The sequence below is a fragment of the Triticum aestivum genome, chromosome 2A (genome assembly GCF_018294505.1).
Source record: "Triticum aestivum cultivar Chinese Spring chromosome 2A, IWGSC CS RefSeq v2.1, whole genome shotgun sequence".
Classification (NCBI taxonomy): Eukaryota; Viridiplantae; Streptophyta; class Magnoliopsida; order Poales; family Poaceae; genus Triticum; species Triticum aestivum.
In genome coordinates, this window is record NC_057797.1 from 236,328,447 (window position 1) to 236,339,820 (window position 11,374).

The following is an 11,374-nucleotide window of genomic DNA, read 5'->3' on the forward strand; positions in this document are numbered from 1 at the left end:
TCTTTTTTTTTATTCCGTGCCATTTTTCTGCGCCTAATATATATAGCAAGGACCTTTTTTGTGCAAAAAATGGTGTTTCATTCATCAAGAATTGTCATTACAATCTGATTGGCATAGCTGGCCAATCTCATTTGGGCAGTGTCACCGTGCGAGATGATGTCTTCCCTATTTGGGTAAATACATAATTCAAATTTCTATGTACATGCAAAAACTAATGTTCTCGACTTTAACACAATAGTTTTTTGGATTCCTCAAGAAGTGCAGCCACTAGAGATCGGTTCAAGTCATGGTCATGTAACATAAGAATGATGACACTACAGTCTGACTTCAAGATAATAGGCTCTATACTGCACTCTAACACAAGGCAAATGCCCTCTGCACATGCCGATGTCTCAGATTCCAGGGCACTTGAACAAGTATGAAGGAATCAACAAGATGCGAATATTTGCCCTTATTATTCCTCAAAATCATTCCTGCTCCTCCCATTCCATCATCCTCACTAAATGCTCCATCAATGTTCAGTTTGTTGCAACCCGACGGAGGCAGATTCTGGCTAGTAGGGGAAGTAGTCGGGTGATCAGGTGGTTCCGGGGCACATGGCATCGAGGATCCTATTCGTACGCCACCACATCTTGCCCTTCTCCAAGTTAGCTTCTAGGTGCTGCTTGATACATAACAGTGAACCGATCTAGCTGTTAAGACACCTTCTAGAAGCAATGATGGGCGGGGCTGGTTTGTTGAGCCGGCTATCAATAGGGCACTGGTGAAGAAAATGTAGCAGCCACTTCGCCCCGATGTTATTTATCTCCTCGAGCCTCATTCATGCGCCAGTGTTCGTTCATAGCCCGCGAAAGACCTTGCACCAAAGGACATATATAGAATGTGTGGAACGTGTCCTTGCATTCCACCCCACAAATCATACATATATCAGATCTCTCAATGTGCCGTTTCTATTTATTTTCCATTGCGGCCAACGAATTCGTAGAAAGGTGCCATGCAAAAATGTGTACCTTGGGAGGAGCAGGGCACCCCCACAATGCTTTCTAGATAGCACATGTGTTGTCTGGTGCGTTGCTCGTGTGATAACCCACAAGTATAGGGGATCACAACCATTTCAAGGATAGAGTATTCAACCCAAATTTATTGATTAGACACAAGGGGAGCCAAAGAATAATTGTAAGTATTAGCAGTTGAGTTTTCAATTCAACCACACCCGGAGACTAAATATCTATAGCACAGTGATCAGTAGCATAGCAGTACAGTAATTTGGTAGTGATAGCAGTAGTGGTAAAAGTTAATAGTAAGTTAGTAACAGTAATAGTAGTAGCAGTAATTATGTAGCAGTTGTGACAGTAGCAATAGTAATAGTAACGCGACAAGAACAATATACGAAAAGCTTGTAGGCATTGGATCAGTGACAACGTTGGATAATATTCATCATGTAATAGTCATAACCTAGGGTGACACAGAACTAGCTCCAATTCATGAATGTAATGTAGGCATGTATTCCGTAAATAGTCATACATGCTTATGGAAAAGAACTTGCATGAGATCTTCTGTCCTACCTTCCGTGGCAGCGGGGTCCATAAGGAAACTAAGGGATATAAAGGCCTCCTTTTGATAGAGAACCGGAACAAAGCATTAACACATAGTGAATACATGAACTCCTCAAACTACGGTAATCACCGGAAAGAATCCCAATTATTGTCACCTTGGGGTATGCAGATCATAACACGTAATAGGTGCATATAACTTGCATGATAGGATCAAGAACACAAATATATTAGTGAAAACCATAGTGACAAGCATTAAGCATAGCAAAGTCATAGCAACATCAATCTCATAACCTAATGGATACTAGGGATCAATCCCTAAGAAAACAAACTCAATTACATGATGAATCTCATTCAACCCATCACCGTCCAGCGAGCCTACAAAGAGATTACTCACTCCCAGCGGTGAGCATCATGAAATTGGTGATGGATGATGGTTGGTGTTGACGATGACGATGAATCCCTCTCTCCGGAGCCCCTAACAGACTTTAGGTCTGGCCTCCAAATGAAGAACAAGAGCTGGCGGCGGCTCCGTATCATATAACGTGATGAAACTTCCTCTCCTAATTTTATCTCAATAAATAGGAATTTATAGTATCGAGATTAGGGTTAGCGGATCCATGAAGGCCCCACGACCCACGAGGGCACGCCTAGGGGGTAGGCGAACCCTGGTGCCTTGTGGGCACAGGGTGGCCACCTCCGGTGGATCTTGATACATCCATTTTGCGTCATGTTTTCCTACTGTTATTTACGATGTTTTATGCATAATAATGCTTTATGGAGTAATTCTAATGCCTTTCTCTCATAATATGCAAGGTTTACACAAAGAGGGAGAATGCCGGCAGTTGGAATTCTGGACCTGAAAAAGCTATGTCAGAGTCACCTAATCTGCACATCTCCAAATGAGCTAAAAATTTACTGAGAATTGTTTTGGAGTATATGAAAAATACTAGAGCAAATAACTACCAGAGGAGGCCCACCAGGTGGGCACAACGCACTTGGGCACGCCAGGCAGCCCAGGCGCACCCTGGTGGGTTGTGCCCTCCTCGGCCCACCTCGGGTGCCCATCTTGTGGTATATAAGTCATTTTGACCTAGAAAAAAAATAAGGGGAGGAGTTTCGGGATGAAGCACCGCCGTCTCGAGGCAGAACTTGGGTAGGAGCACTTTTACCCTCTGGCAGAACAATTCCACCGAGGGAACTTCCCTCCTGGAGGGGGAAATCATTGTCATCATCATCACCAACAACCCTCTCATCTTTGGGATGCCAATGTTCATCAACATCAGTATATCCTCTCAAATCCTAGTTCATCTCATGTTTGCAATGTTTGTACCAGAACCTTAGATTGGTACATGTGGGTGACTAGTGTTGTTGATTACATCTTGTAGTTGATTACTATATGGTTTATTTATGGAAGCTCATATGTTTAGATCCATTATGCTATTTAATACCCCTATGATCTTGAGCATGATTATCATTTTTTAGTAGTTACTTCTGTTCTTGAGGTCATGGGAGAAATCATGTTGCAAGTAATCATGTGAACTTGATATGTGTTTGATATTTTGATAGTATGTATGTGGTGATTCCCTTAGTGGTGTCATCTGAACATCTACTACATGACACTTCATCATATTTTGGCCTAAGGGAATGCATTGTGGAGTAGCAATTAGATGATGGGTTGCGAGAGTGATAGAATCTTAAACCCTAGTTTATGCGCTATTCCGTAAGGGACCGATTGGATCCAAAAGTTTAATGCTATGGTTAGAATTTATTCTTAATACTTTTCTCGTAGCTGTGTATGCTTGCGAGCTGTTTAATCATAAGTAGGAGGTTTGTTCAAGTAAGAACAACACTTAAGCACCGGTCCACCCACATATCAAATTATCAAAGTAGCGAACACAAATCAAACCAACATGATGAAAGTGACTAGATGAAATTCCTGTGTACCTTCAAGAACGCTTTGCTTATTATAAGAGACTGTTTTGGCCTATCCTTTGTCACAAAAGGATTGGGCTACCTTGCTGAAATTTATTTACCGTTACTGTTACTTCCTTGTTCCAAATTACTTTGCTATCAATCTACTCATTACCGACAATTTCAGTGCTTGCAGAGATTACACTGCTGAAAACCACTTGCCATTTCCTTCTGCTCCTCGTTGGGTTTGACACTCTTACTTATTGAAAGGACTATGATTGATCCCCTATACTTATGGGTCATCAAGGCTCTTTTCTGGCACCGTTTCCAGGGAGTGAAGCACTCTTGGTAAGTGGAAATTGGGAAGGAAAAATTATTACTACGTGCTGAAATTTATTGTCACTTGTTACTATGGAGAACCATCCTTTGAGGGGTTTGTTTGGGGTATCTTCACCTCGACCAGAACCACAATTAGTTGCCCCTCAACCTACTGCACCTACTCAAAATATTGGTCATGAAATTCCTTTGGGTATAATAGGACAACTGCTAGCTAATCCTTATGCAGGAGATGGAACTGAACATCCTGATATGCACTTGATATATGTGGACGAAATTTGTGAATTATTTAAGCTTGCAGGTTTATCCAGAGGTGAAACTAAGAAGAAGGTTTTCCTTTATCTTTAAAGAGAAAAGCATTGACATGGTATAGTCTATGCGATGATATTGGAGCTTGGAACTAGAATCGATTAAAACTGGAATTTCACCAAAAATTTATCATATGCATCTAGTTCATCGTGATCGGAATTACAAATATAATTTTTGGCCTCGTGAAGGATAAAGTATCGCTCTAGCTTGGGGGGCTTAAGTAAATTTTATATTCATGCCCCAATCATGAGCTCTCTATAGAAATTATCATTCAGAACTTTTATGCTCGGCTTTCTCGTGATGATCAATCCATGCTCGATGCCACTGGTTCTTTTATGATGAAGACTATTGAATTCAGGTCGGATGTTTTAGAAATAATTAAGCGCAACTCTGAAAATTGGGAACCCGACGAAGGTAAAGAGTCAGGTATTAAGCTTGAGTTTGATTGTGTTAAATCTTTTATGAATACTGATGCATTTCAAAAGTTTAGCACAAAATATGGACTTGACTCTGAGATACTAGGCTCTTTTTGTGAATCTTTTTCTACTCATGTTGATCTCCCTAAGGAGAAGTTGTTTCGATATCATACCCCTATTAAAGAAAAAAATTAAAGATCTGGTTGTAGTTAAATATGAAACTATTATTTACAATGTTAATCCAGTTGTTCCTACTGCTTATATTGAAAAACCACCTTTCCAAGTTAGGACAAAGGAACATGCCAAGGTTTCAACTATGGTTAGCAAAAGTAATATTAGAGCTCCCAAACCTGCTGAACAAATCAAAGTAGAACCTAGTGTTGCTATGGTTAAAGAACTCTTGGTAGAAAACATATATGGGCATGTTATTTATTTCTATGATGAAGCTGCTAGAATTGCTAAACCCGATGAAAAAGATAAACATAGACCTGTTGTTGGCATGCCTGTTGTGTCAATCAAAATAGGAGATCATTGTTATCATGGTTTATGTGCTAGTGTGAGTGCTATTCCTTTTACCTTATACGAAGAAATTATGAATGACATAGTACCCGCTGAAATAGAAGATACATATGTTACTATTAAACTTTCTAATAAAGACACTATCACACCACTTGGGATTGTTAGAGATGTTGAAGTCTTGTGTGGGAAAATAAAATATCCTACTGATTTTCTTGATCTTGGTTCCCCACAAGATGATTTTTGTCCAATTATCTTTGATAGACCTTTCTTGAACACCGACAATGCTATTATAGATTGTCATAAACAAACTATCAGTGTTAGCTTTGGTGATTTATCTCATGAATTTAATTTCTCCAAGTTTAATAGACAACCTCATAAGAAAGAATTGCCTAGTAAGGATGAAATAGTTGGTCGTGTTTCTATTGACGTGCCTCCTGCTGACCCACCAAAACAATATTTGCTAGACCATGAAAATGATATGCATATGCATGAAAGAAATGAAATAGATAAGATCTTCGTTGAACAACGACCTATGCTTAAACACAATTTTCCTGTTGAAACTCTAGGAGGTCCTCCACCTAATGGTGATCCTGTCTTTGAATTAAAACAATTTCCTAACACTTTCAAATATGCTTATCTTGATGAGAAAAAGATATATCCTGTTATTATTAATGCTTACCTTTCAGAACGTGAAAAGGAAAGATTATTGAAAATTATGAAGAAGCACCGAGCTGCTATTGGATATACTCTTAATGATCTTAAGGGAATTAGTCCCACTCTCTGTCAACACAAGATTAATATGGAACCAGATGCTAAACCCGCTGTTGATCACCAACGACGTTTGAATCCTAAGATGAAAGAAGTGGTAAGAACTGAAATACTGAAAACTCTGGAAGTAGGTATAATCTATCCCATATCTGATAGTAGATGGGTAAGTCCTGTTCACTGTGTACCTAAGAAGGGAGGTATTATTTTTGTTCCTAATGATAAAACTGAACTGATTCCACAAAGGATTGTCACTAGCTATAGAATGGTAATCGATTTCAGAAAATTAAATAAAACAACTAGAAAAGATTATTACCATTTGCCTTTTATTAATAAAATGCTAGAAAGACTATCTAAGCACACACACTTTTGTTTTCTTGATGTATATTCTGGTTTTTCTCAAATACCTCTTTCACAACCTGCTCAAGACAAAACCACCTTTACTTCTCCTTTTGGAACTTATGCTTAGAGACGTATGCCTTTTGGATTATGCAATGCACCTACTACCTTTCAAAGATGTATGACTGTTATATTCTATGATTTTTGTGTAAAGATTGTTGAGATTTTCATGGATGATTTTTCCGTTTATGGAACTTCTTTTGGTGATTTCTTAAGCAACCTTGATCGAGTTTTGCCGAGATGTGAGCAAACTAATCTTGTCTTGAATTGGGAGAAGTGCCACTTTATGGTTAATGAAGGTATTGTCTTGGGACATAAAGTTTCTGAATGAGGTATTGAGGTGGATAAAGCTAAATTTGAGGAAATTGAGAAAATGCCATGTCCTAGAGATATTAAAGGTATTCGTAGTTTTCTTGGTCATGCTGGCTTATATAGGAGGTTTATTAAAGAATTCTCTAAAATTTCTAGGCCTCTTACAAATCTTTTACAAAAGGATGTTCCATTTGTTTTTTATGATGTGTAGAAGCCTTTGAAACACTTAAGAAATCCTTAACTTCTGCACCTATTGCTCAAGCACCTGATTGGAATTTGCCTTTTGAAATTGTGTGTCATGCTAGTGATTATGTTGTTGGTGCTGTTCTAGGACAAAGAGTTGATAAGAAATTAAATATTATCCATCATGCTAGTAAAACTCTAGACAGTGCCCAAAGAAATTATGCTACTACTGAAAAATAATTTTTAACAGTTGTGTTTGCTTGTGATAAATTCAGACCTTAAATTGTTGATTCCAAAGTAATTGTTCACACTAACCATGCTGCTATAAAATATCTTATGGAAAAGAAAGATGCTAAACATAGACTCATTAGGTAGGTTCTCTTGCTACAGGAATTTGATTTACATATTACTGATATAAAGGGAGCTGAGAACCCCGTAGCTGACAACTTTTCTAGGATAGAAAATATTCTTAATGACCCACTACCTATTCATGATAGTTTTCTTGATGAAAAATTAGATGCAATAAATGTTTGTCATAGCACTCCTTGGTATGCTGACTATGCTAATTACATTGTTTCTAAATACATATGACCTAGTTTCACATACCAATAAAAGAAAAAAAAAATTCTTCTATGATTTAAGACATTACTTTTGGGATGACCCACATATTTATAAAGAAGGAGTAGATGATATTTTTAGACGTTGCGTACCGGAGCATGAACACATCTTATGAAAATGTCACTCTCAAGCTTATGGAGGACATCATACAGGAGATAGAACTGATCACAAGGTATTACAATCTGGTTTTTATTGGCCTGCCCTCTTCAAGGATGCCCATAAGTTTGTTTTATCTTGTGATGAATGTCAAAGAATTGGTAATATCGGTAAGTGTCAGGAAATGTCTATGAATTATTCACTTGCTCTTGAACCATTTGATGTTTTGGGTTTTGATTATATGGGACCTTTTCGTTCCTCTAATGGGTACACACATATTTTGGTTCCTGTCGGTTATGTTACTAAGTGGGTAGAAGCTATTCCAACTAGTAGTGCTGATCATAACACTTCCATTAATATGCTTAAATAATTTATTTTCATGAGGTTTGGAGTCCCTAGATATTTAATGACTGATGGTGGTTCACACTTTATTCATGGTGCTTTCCATAAAATGCTTGCTAAGTATGAGACCCATAGAATTGCGTCACCCTATCACGCTCAATCTAGTGGTCAAGTTGAGCTTAGCAATAGAGAAATAAAATTAATATTACAAAAGACTGTCAATTGGTAAGACGGGAGGCGCCGCAGTAGCCACCTCGGTAACCGCATATCATTAAAGTGGGTGGCAGACGAACGAACGGGAGGACACTTGTGTTGTTTGAACGCGGAGAAATCGCCTGCACTAGGAAGCGTCGCGGGCGACGCTGACCATTTCAGGCGGAAAGCACGCATGGGCGAGGGAGGGGGTCTGAGTGGGCCAGGATGGTCAGACTAGTGCTTGGTAGCGGTCCGGTCTAGCAGCCGGACATGCTGGCTCACCAGCAAGCTCACTGAGCTCAACAACGACATTCAGACGATGGACGTGGCTTCCGACCAGGAGCCGGCGCCACCACCCAAGCAGCTGGGGCTGCACTTCGATGCCGTGTTCACCATAGAGCAGGTGGGGCTGCACTTCGATGCCCTAATGGAGGAAGAGCTATCAACACAGGAGGACTTGTGCTGCAACCTCCGTCTCATCAACGAGCACCGGCTCGTGGAAGGATGAATCGCCGATGAACAAGCAAATGACAATGTCATCGTGGACATGTGGCCCTATGATCCTGGCTTCCTGAATGAGTAGTGGGTGATGTATCAGACGATCCGTAGGGCTCACGAGGCCCTCTCCGTCTTCCTTCGAGTTGTTGCGCTCGCTGTGGCGCCGCCGTCTCACGTTGTCAACATGGTCAACGAACATGAGGAATCAGGAGATGACTTTAATTGGAGAGGATGAGAGTGGATCCCACCAGGGCCATAACCGCACGTACGCAAGTGCCTCCTTATTAGTATATACATCTATAATTTTTTGCTTCTTCCTGGTTTCCTGACATCACGGTCCCACACCATTGTCAACCTATATAGTCAATAAACAAGAGAATTGCACAAGGAGCAGCCAATAGCTGGGACCCAGCAGCTCGAGCAGTATTTGTGTTTTTGACGTGTGAGCGGAGTTTTTCTTGCACGATGTTTTTATTGTTGCTCAGAGGAGCAGGGTATCAACTGGGCAGACTGTGGCCCGTCTGGCCCAGGCTATTATTTTATGTCGACCAAATATCCAACCCACGTATTAATTTTTCAAAGTGAAAATGGCTAGCCCAGCTATTCTCTTTTTGCGGAATACCCAATCCAGGCCAACTTTTTATTCTCCGGGCCGCATTAGACTTGCCAATAAAATGTGTTTTAAGAAATAATAAATGGGTGTAATTAAAAAAATCAGCTGTAAATATATAAATGCACCGAACAGGTACATTTTTTAATTTCATTACATGTTGCATGCGCAAAATTTCGTTGGATTTTTACCTAATACAAATTAATTTTGACATTATATTGAATCTGACTCTAAATTTTGGGTTAAAAAATATTTCAGATCCCATCGAAATGTTTGAAATTTTGTTGATTTTTTTGAGAGGTTGGCTGAAATTATTAACCGTTGTCCTGGCTAGAAAATGGTCTATAATTTTAACAAACGGTAAATGGGCTGAGTAAATTCCATTAAAATTAAAAAATATGTTGTACATTATAACAAATCACAAATGGGATATATGTTCTCTGCCACATATATGAGGGTCACTTGTGGGCCTACTAAGTTGACGCATACGCAAAGCTTTGTCAACTTATAGTCAACACGCGATTCTAGTAGCAGTGGACGTTCGATGTCCATCTAACGGTTGTGGAACTTCTTCAATCTCGGATATTCATGCTTCAGCCGCCCAAACTACCGCCGGCGGTACCGCCTGCTACTGCCTCCCGTGACCGGTTGTGCTGCTGTGTAGGCCTCACCTGCCCACCCTACTCCCATCGCCGTCCAGGCATTCCTCTACTCACCAACACCTCCTATTATTCTCCGGCAACGATGATACGTCTCCATTGTTTCTACTTTCCCAAACTCTTTTTCCCTTGTTTTCGACTCTAATTTGCATGATTTGAATGGAACTAACCCGAACTGACACTGTTTTTAGCAAAATTGCCTTGGTGTTATTTTTGTGCAGAAATAAAAATTCTCGGAATGACCTGAAAATCCATGGAGAATATTTTTGGAATATATAAAAAATATTTACGAAAGAATCAACAGAGGGGGACCCACCTACTGGCCACAAGGGTGGAGGGCCTGCCCCTGCCTTGTGGGTCCCCTGGACCTCCACCGACCTAAACTCCAACTCCATATATTCACGTTCGGGGAGAAAAAATTAGAGAGAAGGATTCATCGCATTTTACGATACGGAGCCGCCATCACCCCCTCTTGTTCATCGGGAGGTCAGATCTAGAGTCCGTTCGGGGCTCCGGAGAGGGGAAATCATCGCCATCATCATCACCAACCTTCATCCATCACCAATTCCATGATGCTCACTGCCGTCCGTGTGTAATTCCACCGTAGGCTTGCTGGACGATGATGGGTTGGATGAGATTTATCATGTAATCGAGTTAGTTTTGTTAGGGTCTGATCCCTAGTATCCACTATGTTATGAGATTGATATTACTATGACTTTTCTATGCTCAATGCTTGTCACTAGGGCCCGAGTGCCATGATTTCAGATCTGAACCTATTATGTTTTCATGAATATATTTGTGTTCATTATCCGATCTTGCAGGTACTAGACACCTATTACGAGTTATGATCCGCATACCCCAAGGTGAAAATAATTGGGATTCTATCCGGTGATTATCCTAGTTTGAGGAGTTCATGTATTCACTAAGTGTTAATGCTTTGTTCTGGTTCTCAATTAAAAGGAGGCCCTAATATCCCTTAGTCTCCATTAGGACCCTATCGGATGTGGGGTTCCGGCTAACCCTTCAGATTCGAACACTGGGGTGCGCGTGAAGTCTTTCCCTCCTACTGATCTATGCTATAGCTCGCTAAGATCTTGCGGACGAACTCGATGAACTCACAACGCAGAAAGACACGGGGTTTATACTGGTTCGGGCCACCGTTGTGGTGTAATACCCTACTCCAGTGTGGTGGTTGTGGGTTGCCTCTTGGGCTGATGATGAATAGTACAAGGGAAGAACACCCTCCTGAGGTTGGGGTGTTCTTGTGCGTATGAACTTGTGGTGTGTAGATTCCCTCAAGCTAAGATGAGATGCCCCTACTATGGTGGTGGCTAGTCCTATTTATAAAGGCCCTGGTCCTCTTGCCAACTATTGAGCGGGAAGGGAGCCAACAATGGCGGGCTAATTTGAAGGGGGACAACTAGTACAAGATATCCTGACAAAATGTAGTATGCGCCTGTGAAAGGCTCTGGGGTGACGCCGTCTTAGGCTCCACGATGACCTCCGTCTTGCAGTCCATGGTCTTGGTCTTGTTGCACCGAAATGGCAACCTTTGCCTCAGGCCTCGGTACTCCGCGGCTGTGCTTGCCTCGTTTGCACCAAAGGGGAAACAAGGACGCTACGCGCGCTGGCGCCCGCCTGGTGTCGATC